Source organism: Panulirus ornatus, chromosome 47 (genome assembly GCF_036320965.1).
Source record: "Panulirus ornatus isolate Po-2019 chromosome 47, ASM3632096v1, whole genome shotgun sequence".
Lineage (NCBI taxonomy): Eukaryota > Metazoa > Arthropoda > Malacostraca > Decapoda > Palinuridae > Panulirus > Panulirus ornatus.
Genome location: NC_092270.1, coordinates 19,164,940 through 19,183,161, shown reverse-complemented (window position 1 = coordinate 19,183,161; position 18,222 = coordinate 19,164,940). Strand labels below are relative to the sequence as shown.

Here is an 18,222-nt window from a genome sequence, read left to right as displayed (position 1 = left end):
TGAAGAGCTGTACAGAATACCAGACAGACGCACACGACGTCGTACACCCACAGAACAACGTGGAGGATCTGGGAGCACCACCGTCTGGCGATCGTGCCTCCAGCGAACACGACGAGGCAACGTCTGGCGATCGCACCTCCAGCGAACACGACGAAGCAACGCATGTCTCTCCTCCCCACAACAGATGATGAGATGGATCTTGCGGCCTTTCAAGAGGAGGGAGGAAAAAACTATAGTGATGGCGTCCTACGAGGTGCTGGTGCTCAGGCGAACGCCATGATACTGCAGTGTTTGAACATCACCTAACACGACGGGCGAAATTGTCGAGTTAGAAGATGTTCAGACATTTTTCCCACGACCCGTGTTGCTGAGGTAGAGACACAGTGAACGACAGAGAACGACTGAAGTTAGTGAGACTGTACATTGGAGAGCAGACGTTGGAGTTATATACATTTTTTTTTTCACTTTTGGGAAATGGTAAATGACATGTTCCCCAACCGAGAAAGCGTGTTGCATGTTGCAGGTAGGAGAGGATGGTGTTCACGTTGAACATTGCTGTTCATACGTGTTGCAGGTAGAAGATGTTGTTCACGTTGAACATTACTGTTCATACGTGTTGCAGGTAGGAGAGGATGGTGTTCACGTTGAACATTGGTGTTCATACGTGTTTCAGGTAGGAGAGGATGGTGTTCACGTTGAACATTGCTGTTCATACGTGTTGCAGGGAGGAGAGGATGGTGTTCACGTTGAACATTGCTGTTCATACGTGTTGCAGGTAGGAGAGGATGGTGTTCACGTTGAACATTGGTGTTCATACGTGTTGCAGGTAGGAGAGGATGGTGTTCACGTTGAACATTACTGTTCATACGTGTTGCAGGTAGGAGAGGATGGTGTTCACGTTGAACATTGCTGTTCATACGTGTTGGAGGTAGAAGATGGTGTTCACGTTGAACATTGGTGTTCATACGTGTTGCAGGTAGGAGAGGATGGTGTTCACGTTGAACATCGCTGTTCATACGTGTTGCAGGGAGGAGAAGATGGTGTTCACGTTGAACATTGGTGTTCATACGTGTTGCAGGGAGGAGAGGATGGTGTTCACGTTGAACATTGCTGTTCATACGTGTTGCAGGTAGAAGATGGTGTTCACGTTGAACATTACTGTTCATACGTGTTGCAGGGAGGAGAGGATGGTGTTCACGTTGAACATTGCTGTTCATACGTGTTTCAGGTAGGAGAGGATGGTGTTCACGTTGAACATTGCTGTTCATACGTGTTGCAGGTAGGAGAGGATGGTGTTCACGTTGAACATTGGTGTTCATACGTGTTTCAGGTAGGAAAGGATGGTGTTCACGTTGAACATTGCTGTTCATACGTGTTGCAGGTAGATGGTGTTCACGTTGAACATTACTGTTCATACGTGTTGCAGGGAGGAGAGCATGGTGTTCACGTTGAACATTGGTGTTCATACGTGTTGCAGGTAGGAGAGGGTGGTGTTCACGTTGAACATTGGTGTTCATACGTGTTGCACGGAGGAGAGGATGGTGTTCACGTTGAACATTGCTGTTCATACGTGTTGCAGGTAGGAGAGGATGGTGTTCACGTTGAACATCGCTGTTCATACGTGTTGCAGGTAGGAGAGCATGGTGTTCACGTTGAACATTGCTGTTCATACGTGTTGCAGGGAGGAGAGCATGGTGTTCACGTTGAACATTGCTGTTCATACGTGTTTCAGGTAGGAGAGCATGGTGTTCACGTTGAACATTGGTGTTCATACGTGTTGCAGGTAGGAGAGCATGGTGTTCACGTTGAACATTGCTGTTCTGGAGTTGACTGTGGGTATACCAGACCTTGGAAGATGGCCGGTGTGGTGGCAGCGTCTGTCATGTCAACCAGTTTTCAGTCATGTCTCTTGTTCATGTTTGTTCTCTAGTCTATTGTTTGTTATCTAATGTTCCATACTGTCGATGTGTTCTCGTGGTATATCAGTTCTCTACCCCTCTGTATTTCGCTTACATATTATATTTCCTACCGTCTCTACTTGCTCCTCGCTCTTCTCTCTTCCTCACTCCCTCTGTAGGGGTTAGTGAGAGATTGCGCCGTGAGCCACCACTTCAGTGGCTGTCAAGTTCCACTCCTCTGACCCAGGTACACACGTAACAACACTTTAACAACACACGAGTCGTTCTCCGTAACCCGAGGTGTTCCTGCGGTGAGCGCTGCGCGCCAGCCGCCCTTGCCTTTCGGGGAAGAATCTCGTCAGTAAATCTCTCTCTCTCTCTCCCCCTCTCTCTCTCTCTCTCTCTCTCTCTCTCTCTCTCTCTCTCTCTCTCTCTCTCTCTCTCTCTCTCTCTCTCTCTCTCACTCTCTCTCTCTCCCACTCTCTCTCTCCCACTCTCTCTCTCTCTCTCCCTCCCTCCCTCCCTCCCTCTCTCTCTCTCTCTCTCTCTCTCTCTCTCTCTCTCTCTCTCTCTCTCTCTCTCTCTCTCTCTCTCTCTCTCTCTCATCTCTCTCTCTCTCTCTCTCTCTCTCTCTCTCTCTCTCTCTCTCTCTCTCTCTCTCCCTCTCTCTCTCTCTCTCTCTCTCTCTCTCTCTCTCTCTCTCTCTCTCTCTCTCTCTCTCCCTCTCTCTCTCTCTCTCTCTCTCTCTCTCTCTCTCGGTACAGGGTCGTACCGCACTGATCGTAGGTACTGACTGTGCCCTCTCGTGTGTGTGTGATCCCTGGGTGGTGTACACACGAGGTTTGGATGGGTCACCGTGTTCACCGTCTCCTGTAGGTGTAGGTGAAGGGGGTCTTACCCCGGCACCGGTCACATCCTTGGTGGACTGACTGACTGGTTAGGAGGGTGAATGACTCACTGACTAGTTAGGAGGGTGACTGGCTGACTAACTGGTTAGGAGGGTGACTGGCTGACTGACTGGTTAGGAGGCTGACTGGCTGACTGACTAGTTAGGAGGGTGACTGGCTGACTGACTTGTTAGGAGGGTGACTGGCTGACTCACTGGTTAGGAGGGTGACTGGCTGACCGAGTGACTGGTTAGGAGGCTGACTGACTGGTTTGGAGGCTGACTGACTGGTTAGGAGGCTGACTGACCGGTTAGGAGAGTGACTGACTGTCTGACTGGTTAGGAGGCTGACTGACCGGTTAGGAAGCTGACTGACTGACTGACTGGTTAGGAGGCTGACTGACTGGTTAGGAGGCTGACTGACTGACTGGCTGTCATGCACGTAGACTGGCTGACTGAGGCAGGACAGACAGACACATCCACAGAGACCATGCGACTGGCTAGGTCGTGGAGGGGAGTACGTCATCGGCGCTATACACACAGGTTACAGCCACCAATAACTTGAATGATCAAGGAGGCAACATTGTACCAGGAGGTGTTGGGGGGCTGGTATTACGAACCTCTTGGACGCGACGTAATGCACTTTGAGTTGTAATCACTGAGTTTATGGTTGAGGCTCCAGAATGATGATAGTTTGTGACATGTTTACGTCTGACGCACAGTGGTGGTGAGTGTGGTATGTAATGAAGGCATGTTTCTCCTCCAGCAGGTGAGGTCGTAGTGCCAGGTGGGCTGTGCCAGACGACGTCTGTGTGGGTAAGTACCGCTCATGTGTTGGCAGGGTTGGGCGTAGTACAAGTGTTGGCGTAGTACAAGTGTGTTGGCGTAGTACAAGTGTGTTGGCATAGTACAAGTGTGTTGGCGTAGTACAAGTGTGTTGGCGTAGTACAAGTGTGTTGGCGTAGTACAAGTGTGTTGGCATAGTACAAGTGTGTTGGCGTAGTACAAGTGTGTTGGCGTAGTACAAGTGTGTTGGCGTAGTACAAGTGTGTTGGCGTAGTACAAGTGTGTTGGCATAGTACAAGTGTGTTGGCGTAGTACAAGTGTGTTGGCGTAGTACAAGTGTGTTGGCGTAGTACAAGTGTGTTGGCGTAGTACAAGTGTGTTGGCGTGGTACAAGTGTGTTGGCGAAGTACAAGTGTGTTGGCGTAGTGCAAGTGTGTTGGCGTAGTACAAGTGTGTTGGCATAGTACAAGTGTGTTGGCGTAGTACAAGTGTGTTGGCATAGTACAAGTGTGTTGGCGTAGTACAAGTGTGTTGGCGTAGTACAAGTGTGTTGGCGTAGTACAAGTGGCAGCCACAGGACGAGGGGGTGGGCCACACCCACCAGGACCTCAGCCTACACAGAAGGCAGAACACACAACACCTTCTTCAGGTATTACCCACATTCGCTGCTGGTAGCGACCATGCACGTACCCGGTCGTGGACGAGTGCTTCGTAAACGTTTCCTCAAGACGGAGACAGATGCTCGTGCGAGACCAAACGTTTCCTCAAGATGGAGACAGACGCTCGTGCGAGACCAAACGTTTCCTCAAGACGGAGACAGACGCTCGTGCGAGACCAAAAACGTTCCTCAAGACGGAGACAGACGCTCGTGCGAGACCAAACGTTCCTCAAGATGGAGACAGACGCTCATGCGAGACCAAACGTTCCCAAGATGGAGACAGACGCTCGTGCGAGACCAAACGTTTCCTCAAGACGGAGACAGACGCTCGTGCGAGACCAAACGTTCCTCAAGATGGAGACAGACGCTCATGCGAGACCAAACGTTCCCAAGATGGAGACAGACGCTCGTGCGAGACCAAACGTTTCCTCAAGATGGAGACAGACGCTCGTGTGAGACCAAACGTTTCCTCAACACGGAGACAGACGCTCGTGCGAGACCAAACGTTTCCTCAAGACGGAGACAGAGGCTCGCGCGAGACCAAACGTTTCCTCAAGACGGAGACAGACACTCGTGCGAGACCAAACGTTTCCTCAAGATGGAGACAGACGCTCGTGCGAGACCAAACGTTCCTCAAGACGGAGACAGACGCTCGTGCGAGACCAAACGTTCCCAAGATGGAGACAGACGCTCGTGCGAGACCAAACGTTTCCTCAAGACGGAGACAGACGCTCGTGCGAGACCAAACGTTTCCTCAAGACGGGGACAGACGCTCGTGCGAGACCAAACGTTCCTCAAGACGGAGACAGACGCTCGTGCGAGACCAAAAACGTTCCTCAAGATGGAGACAGATGCTCGTGCGAGACAAAACGTTTCCTCAAGACGGAGACAGACGCTCGTGCGAGACCAAACGTTCCTCAAGATGGAGACAGACGTTCGTGCGAGACCAAACGTTCCTTAAGACGGAGACAGACGTTCGTGCGAGACCAAACGTTTCCTCAAGACGGAGACAGACGTTTGTGCGAGACCAAACGTTTCCTCAAGATGGAGACAGACGCTCGTGCGAGACCAAACGTTTCCTCAAGACGGAGACAGACGTTCGTGCGAGACCAAACGTTCCTTAAGACGGAGACAGACGTTCGTGCGAGACCAAACGTTTCCTCAAGACGGAGACAGATGCTCGTGCGAGACCAAACGTTCCTCAAGACGGAGACAGATGCTCGTGCGAGACCAAACGTTTCCTCAAGACGGAGACAGACACTCGTGCGAGACGAAACGTTTCCTCAAGACGGAGACAGACGCTCGTGCGAGACCAAACGTTCTGGATGGTTTTGGCAGAAGTAACTGACCAGTCTACCTGTGGCTCCTTCCTGTAGGCAAGACCAGCTGCAACTTGTGTGCTGTACCACCTGTGCTACGGTGTGTAGCCGACACCAGGGATGTAGCGTCGCGTCCCCGTGAGTACTACGACATCCCCAGCGTGTCTCACGTGTGGGTGGGGTGAGCCAGGCCCGACTCGTCCCTCAAGTGTCGTAGAGTCGTTAGATAAATGAACTCACTTTCTCTCCACGAGAGAGAGAGAGAGGCACAAACCCCCCCCTCCCCCCCCTCGGGTCGAGCAGCGCTGAACCCGCTCACACCAGCTGAAGCTGGTGATGTGAAAGTCACGTACGTGGCTCCACGAAGGTCGGGTTAATACACACGTAAGTGATTTTGTGAATATTGATCCATGATAACAGAGGGAGGGAGGGAAGTGTTTCTGTCAATATGGATGAACTTTTGAGAATAATTTACGGTTATCATTACCCATGAGACGCTGTATTGTTTACACCTGACTCATTTTGTGTTAAGGAGGTGGGGGAAGGGGAGGTGGTTGGTAGTGGACGTGTCCCAGATGTGTGTGTGTGTGTGTGTCCTTGAGGCGAGGGGGGGGGGGGGGCCCGTACCGTAACCCTGCTGTGGTTGTGAATGTAAAGGTGTGCGCGGCGAGAGAGAGTGTGTGTGTGTGTGTGTGTGAGAGAGAGAGAGAGGGGCGCGCGCCCCCCCCGGCCACAGGTCTCCACCCGTTGTTGTATAGTTAAGTCGATCGCGGCGCTGTCGCTGCTCCACCTCCGCCGCTCCACCTCTCACGTATATTCCCCCTCACCCCGCTGCTCCCCCCTCCCCCATGTGTACCCTTCATACAAGCCGTGTGAACACTGGGGAACAGCTGGTTTACTACCCCCCCCCCTCCACCCTAACCATCGTGGTCCCTCAGACTATATACCTGCTCCAGCCTGCACACACCTGGCCCGGGCTCCCTGCTCCAGCCTCCACACACCTGGCCCGGGCTCCCTGCTCCAGCCTCCACACACCTGGCCCGGGCTCCCTGCTCCAGCCTCCAGAAATGGCTCTGGTCCGCCCCACACACCTGACTTAGCCTCTTGGCCTGTCCCTCCGTACTCTCCTTACCGTGCCTCACACCTGTCCCTTTGCACACACCTGGTCCAGTGTGGGTATTTGTGCCCTCTTGGTTCACCTACCTTAACACATACCTGCCCCATACTTGACCCATGTTCTACATCAGGTCCAACACCTGTCACATACGACCACGACATATATGTGTTGATGAGGGGTTAGTATTGTGTTACTGTGGGTGGGTCGTGCAGTACTTGACCTGATCATAACATTTCGTGTGAAGAAGTTCCTGGAGATTGCCTTGTGTCTGACGCAGCCCAGCCTACCAGCCTGTGGCTGTGTGGGCAGTGGGCACTTTCCACACTACTGCAGCTGGGTTGGATGACGTACGGGTCGGGATGTGTCTTCCTGGAGGAGGAGGAGGTGGTCTGTGTCAGGGAGGAGGTGGTGGTCTGTGTCAGGGAGGAGGAAGTGGTCTGTGTCAGGGAGGAGAAGATGGTCTGTGTCAGGGAGGAGGAGGTGGTCTGTGTCAGGGAGGAGGTGGTGGTCTGTGTCAGGGAGGAGGTGGTGGTCTGTGTCAGGGAGGAGGTGGTGGTCTGTGTCAGGGAGGATTGTCTGTGTCAGGGAGGAGGAGGTAGTCTGTGTCAGGGAGGAGGAGGTGGTCTGTGTCAGGGAGGAGGTGGTGGTCTGTGTCAGGGAGGAGGTGGTGGTCTGTGTCAGGGAGGAGGAGGTGGTCTGTGTCAGGGAGGAGGTGGTGGTCTGTCAGGGGGCACGTGCCTCACTCCTGTTGTATCCGTCTGTGTCATGTATTTATGGTGGATTGTGGAGGCGGGGGCTGGCGGCTCTGCCGGGGGGTGATGACGGCCAGGGGCGGCGCCCTTCGGGGTTCAGGAGGGCCCAAGTGGCTTCTGGTCTGTACCCTCCCTGGCCCCATGTGGCCCACGCTAACGCCCTTCCTTTCCTACGCATCACGGGTCAGGTCTTGTGCGATGGGCTGTTAAAGCGTGTGTGGAAGTGTCTAGTTTCCCCTGTACTGGTGAGGACCTGACAGAGGCGTGCGGAAACAGGGGTATGAACATGGTGGTCTACTGGGTGAGCACAGAGGTGGTAACCTGACACACCTGTGGTGTAGAGTTAGATACGGAGGTGAGAGGAGGGTGGTAAGGTTACTTTAGTGGTAGGAAACGAGGCAGGTGTTCCGTGGGTGAGATACATGGGTGTTGAGGCTCGTGGAGCTTCTCTAGGAGGGAGAAGTTGCCGAGGTCCGGAGTTATTGGACGGTTTGATGTTTGTCGCTTGTGCTGCAGTAGGTGGGTCCGTTAGTCCAAGCTGCGTCTCGGAGAGGGGCTTGCGGTGCCCCACCCGAGTGCTGACGAAGGAGAAGGAGTGAAGAGTACTCGGGGTGAGGCACACTACAGGACCTCCCCCTTCAGGAGAGTGGTAAGCCGGGAGTCACATAGTGGACGTTCCCACCCAGACCCTGGACGCGTCTTGGTGTTCGGGAGCCAGCTGACTTCTTGACTGCCACACCTGGCTGCACACACACACACACACACAAACACACACACACACACACACACACACACACACACACACACACCACACACATGTGGTAAGGTAGGTGGGGCGTGGCTGCTGGTGGTGGAGCAGGAGCCCATAGATAATGATGCCTAGTTCTGGACTGTGTACCTCCTGCTGGTGCTGGAACCCCGGCGGTCATGTGAGGTCACACGAGGTTGCTGTGAGTCGCTTGATGAGATCATTCCAGTGTGGCAGGTGGAGCCCAGGTGTGAGGGTGTGGAGCCAAGGTGTGAGGGTGTGGAGCCCAGGTGTGAGGGTATGGCAGGTGGAGCCCAGGTGTGAGGGTGTGGAGCCCAGGTGTGAGGGTATGGAGCCCAGGTGTGAGGGTATGGCAGGTGGAGCCCAGGTGTGAGGGTATGGCAGGTGGAGCCCAGGTGTGAGGGTATGGCAGGTGGAGCCCAGGTGTGAGGGTATGGCAGGTGGAGCCCAGGTGTGAGGGTGTGGAGCCCAGGTGTGAGGGTATGGCAGGTGGAGCCCAGGTGTGAGGGTGTGGAGCCCATGTGTGAGGGTATGGCAGGTGGAGGTGTGGTGTGAGGGTATGGCAGGTGGAGCCCAAGTGTGAGGGTGTGGAGCCCAGGTGTGAGGGTATGGCAGGTGGAGCCCAAGTGTGAGGGTGTGGAGCCCAGGTGTGAGGGTATGGCAGGTGGAGCCCAGGTGTGAGGGTGTGGAGCCCAGGTGTGAGGGTATGGCAGGCGGAGCCCAAGTGTGAGGGTATGGCAGGTGGAGCCCAGGTGTGAGGGTATGGCAGGTGGAGCCCAGGTGTGAGGGTATGGCAGGTGGAGCCCAGGTGTGAGGGTATGGCAGGTGGAGCCCAAGTGTGAGGGTATGGCAGGTGGAGCCCAGGTGTGAGGGTGTGGAGCCCAGGTGTGAGGGTATGGCAGGCGGAGCCCAAGTGTGAGGGTATGGCAGGTGGAGCCCAGGTGTGAGGGTATGGCAGGTGGAGCCCAGGTGTGAGGGTATGGCAGGTGGAGGTGTGGTGTGAGGGTATGGCAGGTGGAGCCCAAGTGTGAGGGTGTGGAGCCCAGGTGTGAGGGTATGGAGCCCAGGTGTGAGGGTATGGCAGGTGGAGCTCAGGTGTGAGGGTATGGCAGGTGGAGCCCAGGTGTGAGGGTATGGCAGGTGGAGCCCAGGTGTGAGGGTATGGCAGGTGGAGCCCAGGTGTGAGGGTGTGGAGCCCAGGTGTGAGGGTATGGCAGGTGGAGCCCAGGTGTGAGGGTATGGCAGGTGGAGCCCAGGTGTGAGGGTATGGCAGGTGGAGCACAGGTGTGAGGGTATGGCAGGTGGAGCCTAGGTGTGAGGGTGTGGAGCCCAGGTGTGAGGGTATGGCGGGTGGAGCCCAGGTGTGAGGGTGTGGAGCCCAGGTGTGAGGGTATGGCAGGTGGAGCCCAGGTGTGAGGGTATGGCAGGTGGAGCCCAGGTGTGAGGGTATGGCAGGTGGAGCCCAGGTGTGAGGGTATGGCAGGTGGAGCCCAGGTGTGAGGGTATGGAGCCCAGGTGTGAGGGTATGGCAGGTGGAGCCCAGGTGTGAGGGTATGGAGCCCAGGTGTGAGGGTGTGGAGCCCAGGTGTGAGGGTATGGCAGGTGGAGCTCAGGTGTGAGGGTATGGCAGGTGGAGCCCAGGTGTGAGGGTATGGAGCCCAGGTGTGAGGGTATTGCAGATGGAGCCCAGGTGTGAGGGTGTGGTAGTGTGATTCTATGATCCAGCGCGCCAGATGGTGGTGATGACCCAGTGCAGCTGGCTCTTCTACGTAACACCGTATCACCAGTTCTCACACGACTGTAGAGTGTGTGTGTGTGTGTGTGTGTGTGTGTGTGTGTGTGTGTGTGGGGCTGGTGATGACCGAACCACACCACGCAGGAGAGGCAGACGAAGGAGGGGAGCGCGCGTAGCCGCGAAGGGAAGGGCAAGGCAGCATTACTGTGTGGAAAGTGTTGGTGTTGGGACAGTGAGGTGTGTGTGGTGGTGTAGCCGACACCCACACACTGTACACCATCAGGTCAACCTGACCTATCATGTGTCACTTCCTCGTGCCTGAGTCTGCCAGGCCATTGTGATGGGCGAAACTTTTTTTATGACACCCGAAGCTGAAGCTGTCTCTCTCTCTCTCTCTCTCTCTCTCTCTCTCTCTCTCTCTCTCTCTCTCTCTCTCTCTCTCTCTCTCTCTCTCTCTCTCTCTCTCTGGGTGTTCTGGTGTATCTGTGGGTCGTGTAGGTGGATTAGGAGGGGAGGACTAGTGTATCAGGGTGTAGTCCCCTCCTGGCCCAGGGTGTTGTGTGTCAGGGTATAGTCCCCCCCCCTGGCCCAGGGTGTTGTGTGTCAGGGTGTAGTCCCCCCTGGCCCAGGGTGTTGTGTATCAGGGTGTAGTCCCCCCCTGGCCCAGGGTGTTGTGTGTCAGGGTGTAGTCCCCCCCTGGCCCAGGGTGTTGTGTGTCAGGGTGTAGTCCCCCCCTGGCTCAGGGTGTTGTGTGTCAGGGTGTAGTCCCCTCCTGGCCCAGGGTGTTGTGTGTCAGGGTGTAGTCCCCCCCTGGCCCAGGGTGTTGTGTGTCAGGGTGTAGTCCCCCCCCCTGGCTCAGGGTGTTGGATGTTTGGGGTAAACTGTTTATTTGGGGCCCCGAGTCTGTTTATCTCATCTGCTCACACTGGCCACACCAGACCTGTGGTGTCTGTGTCTGTGTATGTCAGGGTTGTGTATGACCATCTTGCACTCAGTTCCCCCCCCCACAGGTCATCCTCATGTGTTGGTCATGTGGGTTGCCAGATGCGCCTCCCCATCATGTCCACAAGGGCGAGAGAGACTCTCCTTCGTGAAGGTGTGCATCGTCGCACGTAGTGTGTGTACGTGTGTTCGTGAAGGTGCGATGCTTTCGTGGCCAGGTCAGCGTTGCTGACCCGTTGGATTGGGTCACCAGACGGGAGCCATACCACCTCCCCCCACCCATACATGACCTGGGGTCACACGTAGGTCACCGAGGGAGCACCGTGCGCTTCCCCCCTCGTATGATGTGGACTGTACGGTCGTGTGTGGGAGAGATGTTTGGCTAACCATTGTAGAGTAGAACACGAAGCAGGTGCTCTGTACAGTACGGAAATGGGTCGATTAGAGATGTAGAGAAGTAGAACTATGTCGATTAGAGATGTAGAGAAGTATAATATGTCGATTAGAGATGTAGAGAAGTAGAATATGTCGATTAGAGATGTAGAGAAGTAGAATATGTCGATTAGAGATGTAGAGAAGTAGAATATGTCGATTAGAGATGTAGAGAAGTATAATATGTCGATTAGAGATGTAGAGAAGTAGAATATGTCGATTAGAGATGTAGAGAAGTAGAACCTGTCTATTAGAGATGTAGAGAAGTAGAATATGTCGATTAGAGATGTAGAGAAGTCGAATATATGGCTGGGGAAGAGATGTGTGGGAACGTGATGTTCTATGATAATGTTGTGGTCATCCAAGGGTGTGGACAGTAGGGTAGGAGCGAGGGTTCTGTGTCAGGAGCGAAATCACAAATACGTTCTCTTGACCTGGAGAAAATACAGGAAGATGGAGCCACGTAAGTACTGCCTGTATGTACACAGGGATACACCTGTGTCCCTCAGATCCTGAAGTCTGTATGATACACCTGTGTCCTTCAGATCCTGAAGTCTGTATGATACACCTGTGTCCTTCAGATCCTGAAGTCTTCACTGTATGATACACCTGTGTCCTTCAGATGGCTGTGGTGTGGTGGCTTGCCTAGTAACACTGGTGTGGTGGTGTGGTGGTGTGGAGGCTTGCCTAGTAACACTGGTGGTGTGGTGTTGTGGTGTGGTGTTGTGGTGTGGTGGCTTGCCTAGTAACACTGGTGTGGTGGTGTGGTGGCTTGCTAATAACACTGGTGTGATGGTGTGGTGTTGTGGTGGCTTGCCTAGTAACACTGGTGGTGTGGTGTTGTGGTGTGGTGGCTGGCCTAGTAACACTGGTGTGGTGGTGTGGTGTTGTGGTGGCTTTCCTAGTAACACTGGTGGTGTGGTGGTGTGGTGTGGTGTGGTGTCTGGCCTAGTAACACTGGTGTGGTGGCTTAGTAACACTGGTGGTGTGGTGTTGTGGTGTGGTGGCTTGCCTAGTAACACTGGTGTGGTGGTGTTGTGGTGGCTGGCTGGCCATGTGTCATCATTGGGGTGTGACACAGAGGTGGGCGAGGCCAGTGGCTGGGGTCTGTTCCTCACACGTCCCCTTGAGTCATGCAGTTTCACTTCTGTGCCTGAGTGCACAGAGCGACCCCCTGCTGGAGGTGTGGCCATGCGAAGCTGCCTACAGAGACGTGCAGGTGGTGTCTCCTCCTCCTGCTCCTCCTCCTGCTGTCTACCACACTGTGGTACACCCTCGCCTCACACCACAGCTTCATGCCAGTGTGGACGTGTCCATGGATGTGACGCCTTTGTTACAATGAGGATAACATGATCAGTAGATGACATGGGTAAGGTTATCATCCATATCTCCTTATGATACAGTTATGTATCGTTGGGCGTCGATGACTTGACACTACAGTTTCTGTATCAGTCGAGTGATCGAGGTCGAGTGGGTAAGGACGTGTTAGGCACAACGCGTTACGAGGAAGCTGAATTCTGAAGTCAAGGATTTGTTACACAGCTTGTGGTCTGCTGTATACACACACACACACACACACACACACACACAGAGAGAGAGAGAGAGAGAGAGAGAGAGAGAGAGAGAGAGAGAGAGAGAGAGAGAGAGAGAGAGAGAGAACACACACAAGGACATTATGATCCATTCATCGGGGATAAATAAGGTGTATTTTAGGGATAATGTAGTTATTTTTGTGGCGAGGGGAGTACGGTAGTGAGGTGTGCAAGACGAGAGAAGATAAAGAGCATTAGTTTGACCTGACTAGTTTGATGGTGTGTGTTTATTTTTTATTGATGTTTCATATATATTGGAATTGATGTTGTGATAACAATTCATCGTTGTATGTAACGGAATATATACAGTTTATTGCTTCTTGGCTGGTAGCAGGAGCAGTGTGTGTGTGTGTGTGTGTGTGTGGTGTGTGTGTGTGTGTGGTGTGTGTGTATGTGTGTGTGTGTGTGTGGTGTGGTGTGGTGTGGTGTGTGTGTGTGTGTGTGTGTGTGTGTGTGGTGTGTGTGTGTGTGTGTGTGTGTGTGTGTGTGTGTGTGTGTGTGTGTGTGTGTGTGTGTGTGTGTGTGTGTGTGGTGTGTGTGTGTGTGTGTGTGTGTGTGTGTGTGTGTGTGTGTGTGTGTGTGTGGTGTGTGTGTGTGTGTGTGTGTGTGTGTGTGTGTGTGTGTGTGTGTGTGTGTGTGTGTGTGGTGTGTGTGTGTGTGTGTGTGTGTGTGTGTGGTGTGTGTGTGTGTGTGTGTGTGTGGTGTGTGTGTGTGGTGTGTGTGTGTGTGTGGTGTGTGTGTGTGTGTGTGTGTGTGGTGTGGTGTGGTGTGTGTGTGTGTGTGTGTGTGTGCTGGGGTGGCCAGAAGCCACATGTACCCAAAGTGTGCCCTTGTACCTGGTCACCTGCCACCCATTCTTCACCTGGTGTACCAAGTAGTGTGTATTAACTGTTGTACACAACTCTAAACCCAGTTGACGCCTGTAACACTATGAGGACGTAACAGGTCGTCCCCACACACCTGTAACACTATGAGGACGTAACAGGTCGCCCCACACACCTGTAACACTATGAGGACGTAACAGGTCGTCCCACACTCCTGTAACACTATAAGGACGTAACAGGTCGTCCCACATACCTGTAACACTATCAGGACGTAACAGGTCGCCCCGCACACCTGTAACACTATGAGGATGTAACAGGTCGCCCCACACACCTGTAACCGTGCCACGCACAGACCTTCCGTGCCACACACAGACCGTCCGTGCCACACACAGACCGTCCGTGCCACATACAGACCGTCCGTGCCACACACAGGCCATCCGTGCCACACACAGGCCATCCGTGCCACACACAGGCCGTCCGTGCCACACACAGGCCGTCCGTGCCACACACAGACCGTCCGTGCCACACACAGACCGTCCGTGCCACACACAGGCCGTCCGTGCCACACACAGACCGTCCGTGCCACACACAGACCGTCCGTGCCACACACAGACCGTCCGTGCCACACACAGACCGTCCGTGCCACACACAGACCGTCCGTGCCACACACACAGGCCAGGCCATGTGGACCGACCTAGTCATTCAGCCACGAGAAAGTCATGTGTGTACATTGCTCATGGCTCACATGCCGGGAGTCCTCTCCTCACTCAGGGCCAGGGTTGTGGGTTGTGAGTGTGTCTGACTGCATGACCTGAGGGCCAGGGTTGTGAGTGTGTCTGACTGCATGACCTGAGGGCCAGGGTTGTGAGTGTGTCTGACTGCATGACCTGAGGGCCAGGGTTGTAGGTTGTGAGTGTGTCTGACTGCATGACCTGAGGGCCAGCGTTGTGAGTGTGTCTGACTGCATGACCTGAGGGCCAGGGTTGTGAGTGTGTCTGACTGCATGACCCCTGAGAGTCTGGGGTACTCCAGTAAAAGGCAGTCAGATGTTGTCGCGGGTACGACAGGTGTGTGGGGAGAGTGAGGCAGGTGTGCGTGTCGGGGGAAGATGATAACAGGTGTTGTCTGACCAGTTTTGGTGTTCATGTTATGTGAGACATCTTCATCATCTCTTGTCCATAATGCTTGGCTATAGTGTGTATCCCAGACGACCACTGCCCTCCTGTGTTGAAATGGTTTGGTCACATGGAGAGGATGAGTGAGGAGAGATTGACCAAGAGGATATATGTGTCAGAGGTGGAGGGAACGAGGAGAAGCGGGAGACCAAATTGGAGGTGGAAGAATGGCGTGAAAAAGATTTTGAGCGATCGGGGCCTGAACATGCAGGAGGGTGAAAGGCGTGCAAGGAATAGAGTGAATTGGAACGATGTGGTATACCGGGGTCGACGTGCTGTCAGTGGATTGAATCAGGGCATGTGAAGCGTCTGGGGTAAACCATGGGAAGTTATGTGGGGCCTGGATGTGGAAAGGGAGCTGTGGTTTTGGTGCATTACACATGACAGCTAGAGACTGAGAGTGAACGAATGGGGCCTTTGTTGTCATGATGACGTCAGGTATGGTACAGTCAGCAGGCCCCAGCCGTGGTCCTGGGCCCCAGCCTTGGTCCAGGGGCCCTAGCCGTGGTCCAGGGCCCCAGCCTTGGTCCTGGGCCCCAGCCGTGGTCCAGGTGCCCTAGCCGTGGTCCAGGGCCCCAGCCGTGGTCCAGGTGCCCTAGCCGTGGTCCAGGTGCCCTAGCCGTGGTCCAGGTGCCCTAGCCGTGGTCCAGGTGCCCCAGCCGTGGTCCAGGTGCCCTAGCCGTGGTCCAGGTGCCCTAGCCGTGGTCCAGGTGCCCTAGCCATGGTCCAGGGCCCCAGCCGTGGTCCTGGGCCCCAGCCGTGGTCCTTGGCCCCAGCCTTGGTCCTGGCCCCTAGCCATGGTCCAGGGCCCCAGCCGTGGTCCTGGGCCCCAGCCGTGGCCCTGGGCCCCAGCCGTGGTCCAGGTGCCCTAGCCGTGGTCCAGGTGCCCTAGCCGTGGTCCAGGTGCCCTAGCCGTGGTCCAGGTGCCCCAGCCGTGGTCCAGGTGCCCCAGCCGTGGTCCAGGGCCCCAGCCGTGGTCCAGGTGCCCCAGCCGTGGTCCTGGGCCCTAGCCGTGGTCCTGGGCCCCAGCCGTGGTCCAGGTGCCCTAGCCGTGGTCCAGGTGCCCCAGCCGTGGTCCTGGGCCCTAGCCGTGGTCCTGGGCCCCAGCCGTGGTCCAGGTGCCCCAGCCGTGGTCCAGGTGCCCCAGCCGTGGTCCAGGTGCCCCCAGCCGTGGTCCAGGTGCCCCAGCCGTGGTCCTGGGCCCTAGCCGTGGTCCAGGTGCCCCAGCCGTGGTCCAGGTGCCCTAGCCGTGGTCCAGGTGCCCCTAGCCATGGTCCAGGGCCCCAGCCGTGGTCCTGGGCCCTAGCCGTGGTCCTGGGCCCCTAGCCATGGTCTTACTCTGGACTTTCCCAAGTGTTTCCTCTGAAGCGTTTCTTGGAAGCGTTGGCTCTCCCGTGGCCGCTGGTTTATCTGGTTATTTATCTATTTTCTCGTCAGGTTTTATTTTGGTCTGTGTTACAAGTGATGGAAGGTCCTCCTGGGGCGACATAGACGCTGTAACATGGCATGATGGTCCTGCACCATCTCTGTTCTCACGTGTGTGGTGTGTGTGTGTGTGTGTGTGTGTGTGTGTGTGTGTGTGTGGTGTGTGTGTGTGTGTGTGTGGTGTGTGTGGTGTGTGTGTGTGTGTGTGTGTGGTGTGTGTGGTGTGTGTGTGTGTGTGTGTGTGGTGTGTGTGTGTGTGGTGTGTGTGTGTGTGTGTGTGTGTGTGTGTGTGGTGTGTGTGGTGTGTGTGTGTGTGTGTGTGTGTGTGGTGTGTGTGTGGTGTGTGTGTGGTGTGTGTGTGTGTGGTGTGTGTGTGTGTGTGTGTGTGTGTGTGTGGTGTGTGTGTGTGTGTGGTGTGTGTGTGTGTGTGGTGTGTGTGTGTGGTGTGTGTGTGGTGTGTGTGTGGTGTGTGTGTGGTGTGTGTGTGTGTGTGTGGTGTGTGTGTGTGTGTGTGTGTGTGTGTGTGTGTGTGTGTGTGTGTGTGTGTGGTGTGTGTGTGTGTGTGTGTGTGTGTGTGTGTGTGTGTGTGTGTGTGTGTGTGTGTGTGTGTGTGTGTGTGTGTGTGTGGTGTGTGTGTGTGTGTGTGGTGTGTGTGTGTGTCTCATTCGTCCACACTCAGAGAGAGAGAGAGAGAGAGAGAGAGAGAGAGAGAGAGAGAGAGAGAGAGAGAGAGACTTAGGGCCCCTTTTAACGTGGCTCCTGCAGCGTATAGGATGCGCTCCAATCAGTAGCAGGAGAATGGTGGACTCCTGTAGGATGTGAAGATCCTTGACGAAATTGTATTCCTTTTCGTTTAATGACAAATCCCCCCCTCCCCTCACCCCTTTCTTAAGGGGGGGGGGGGATTCTTCTGAGTTGTGCCCACCCACCCACCTGGTCAGCAGGTGTGTGGACCATCCACCAGGCCAGTTAGTGAGCCACCTGGTCAGCAGGTGTGTGGACCATCCACCAGGCCAGTTAGTGAGCCACCTGGTCAGCAGGTGTGTGGACCATCCACCAGGCCAGTTAGTGAGCCACCTTCTCAGCAGGTGTGTGGACCATCCACCAGGCCAGTTAGTGAGCCACCTGGTCAGCAGGTGTGTGGACCATCCACCAGGCCAGTTAGTGAGCCACCTGGTCAGCAGGTGTGTAGACCATCCACCAGGCCAGTTAGTGAGCCACCTGGTCAGCAGGTGTGTGGACCATCCACCAGGCCGGTTAGTGAGCCACCTGGTCAGCAGGTGTGTGGACCATCCACCAGGCCGGTTAGTGAGCCACCTGGTCAGCAGGTGTGTGGACCATCCACCAGACCAGTTAGTGAGCCACCTGGACAGCAGGTGTGTGGACCATCCACCAGGCCACTTAGTGAGCCACCTTCTCAGCAGGTGTGTGGACCATCCACCAGGCCAGTTAGTGAGCCACCTGGTCAGCAGGTGTGTGGACCATCCACCAGGCCAGTTAGTGAGCCACCTTGACAGCAGGTGTGTGGACCATCCACCAGTCCAGTTAGTGAGCCACCTGGTCAGCAGGTGTGTGGACCATCCACCAGGCCAGTTAGTGAGCCGCCTGGTCAGCAGGTGTGTGGACCATCCACCTGGCCAGTTAGTGAGCCACCTGGTCAGCAGGTGTGTGGACCATCCACCTGGCCAGTTAGTGAGCCACCTGGTCAGCAGGTGTGTGGACCATCCACCACGCCGGTTAGTGAGCCACCTGGTCAGCAGGTGTGTGGACCATCCACCAGGCCGGTTAGTGAGCCACCTGGTCAGCAGGTGTGTGGACCATCCACCAGAACAGTTAGCGAGCCACCTGGACAGCAGGTGTGTGGACCATCCACCAGGCCAGTTAGTGAGCCAGCTGGACAGCAGGTGTGTGG

The 18,222-nt window shown here is 55.1% G+C and overlaps 1 protein-coding gene across 7 annotated transcripts in view; it reads left to right on the top strand.

The window, feature by feature from the left end:
* rhea (Talin_middle and talin-RS domain-containing protein rhea) overlaps nucleotides 1-18,222 on the top strand; it is a 639,718-nt gene that overhangs the window by 185,576 nt on the left and 435,920 nt on the right. Inside the window, exon 2 of one of the 7 annotated variants that reach the window (XM_071689882.1) lies at nucleotides 3,551-3,600. The exons of the other annotated variants lie outside the window; for them this stretch is intronic. The gene's annotated coding sequence lies outside the window, so the exon portion shown is untranslated. The remainder of the gene's footprint in view (nucleotides 1-3,550; nucleotides 3,601-18,222) is intronic. 7 annotated transcript variants of the gene reach the window in all.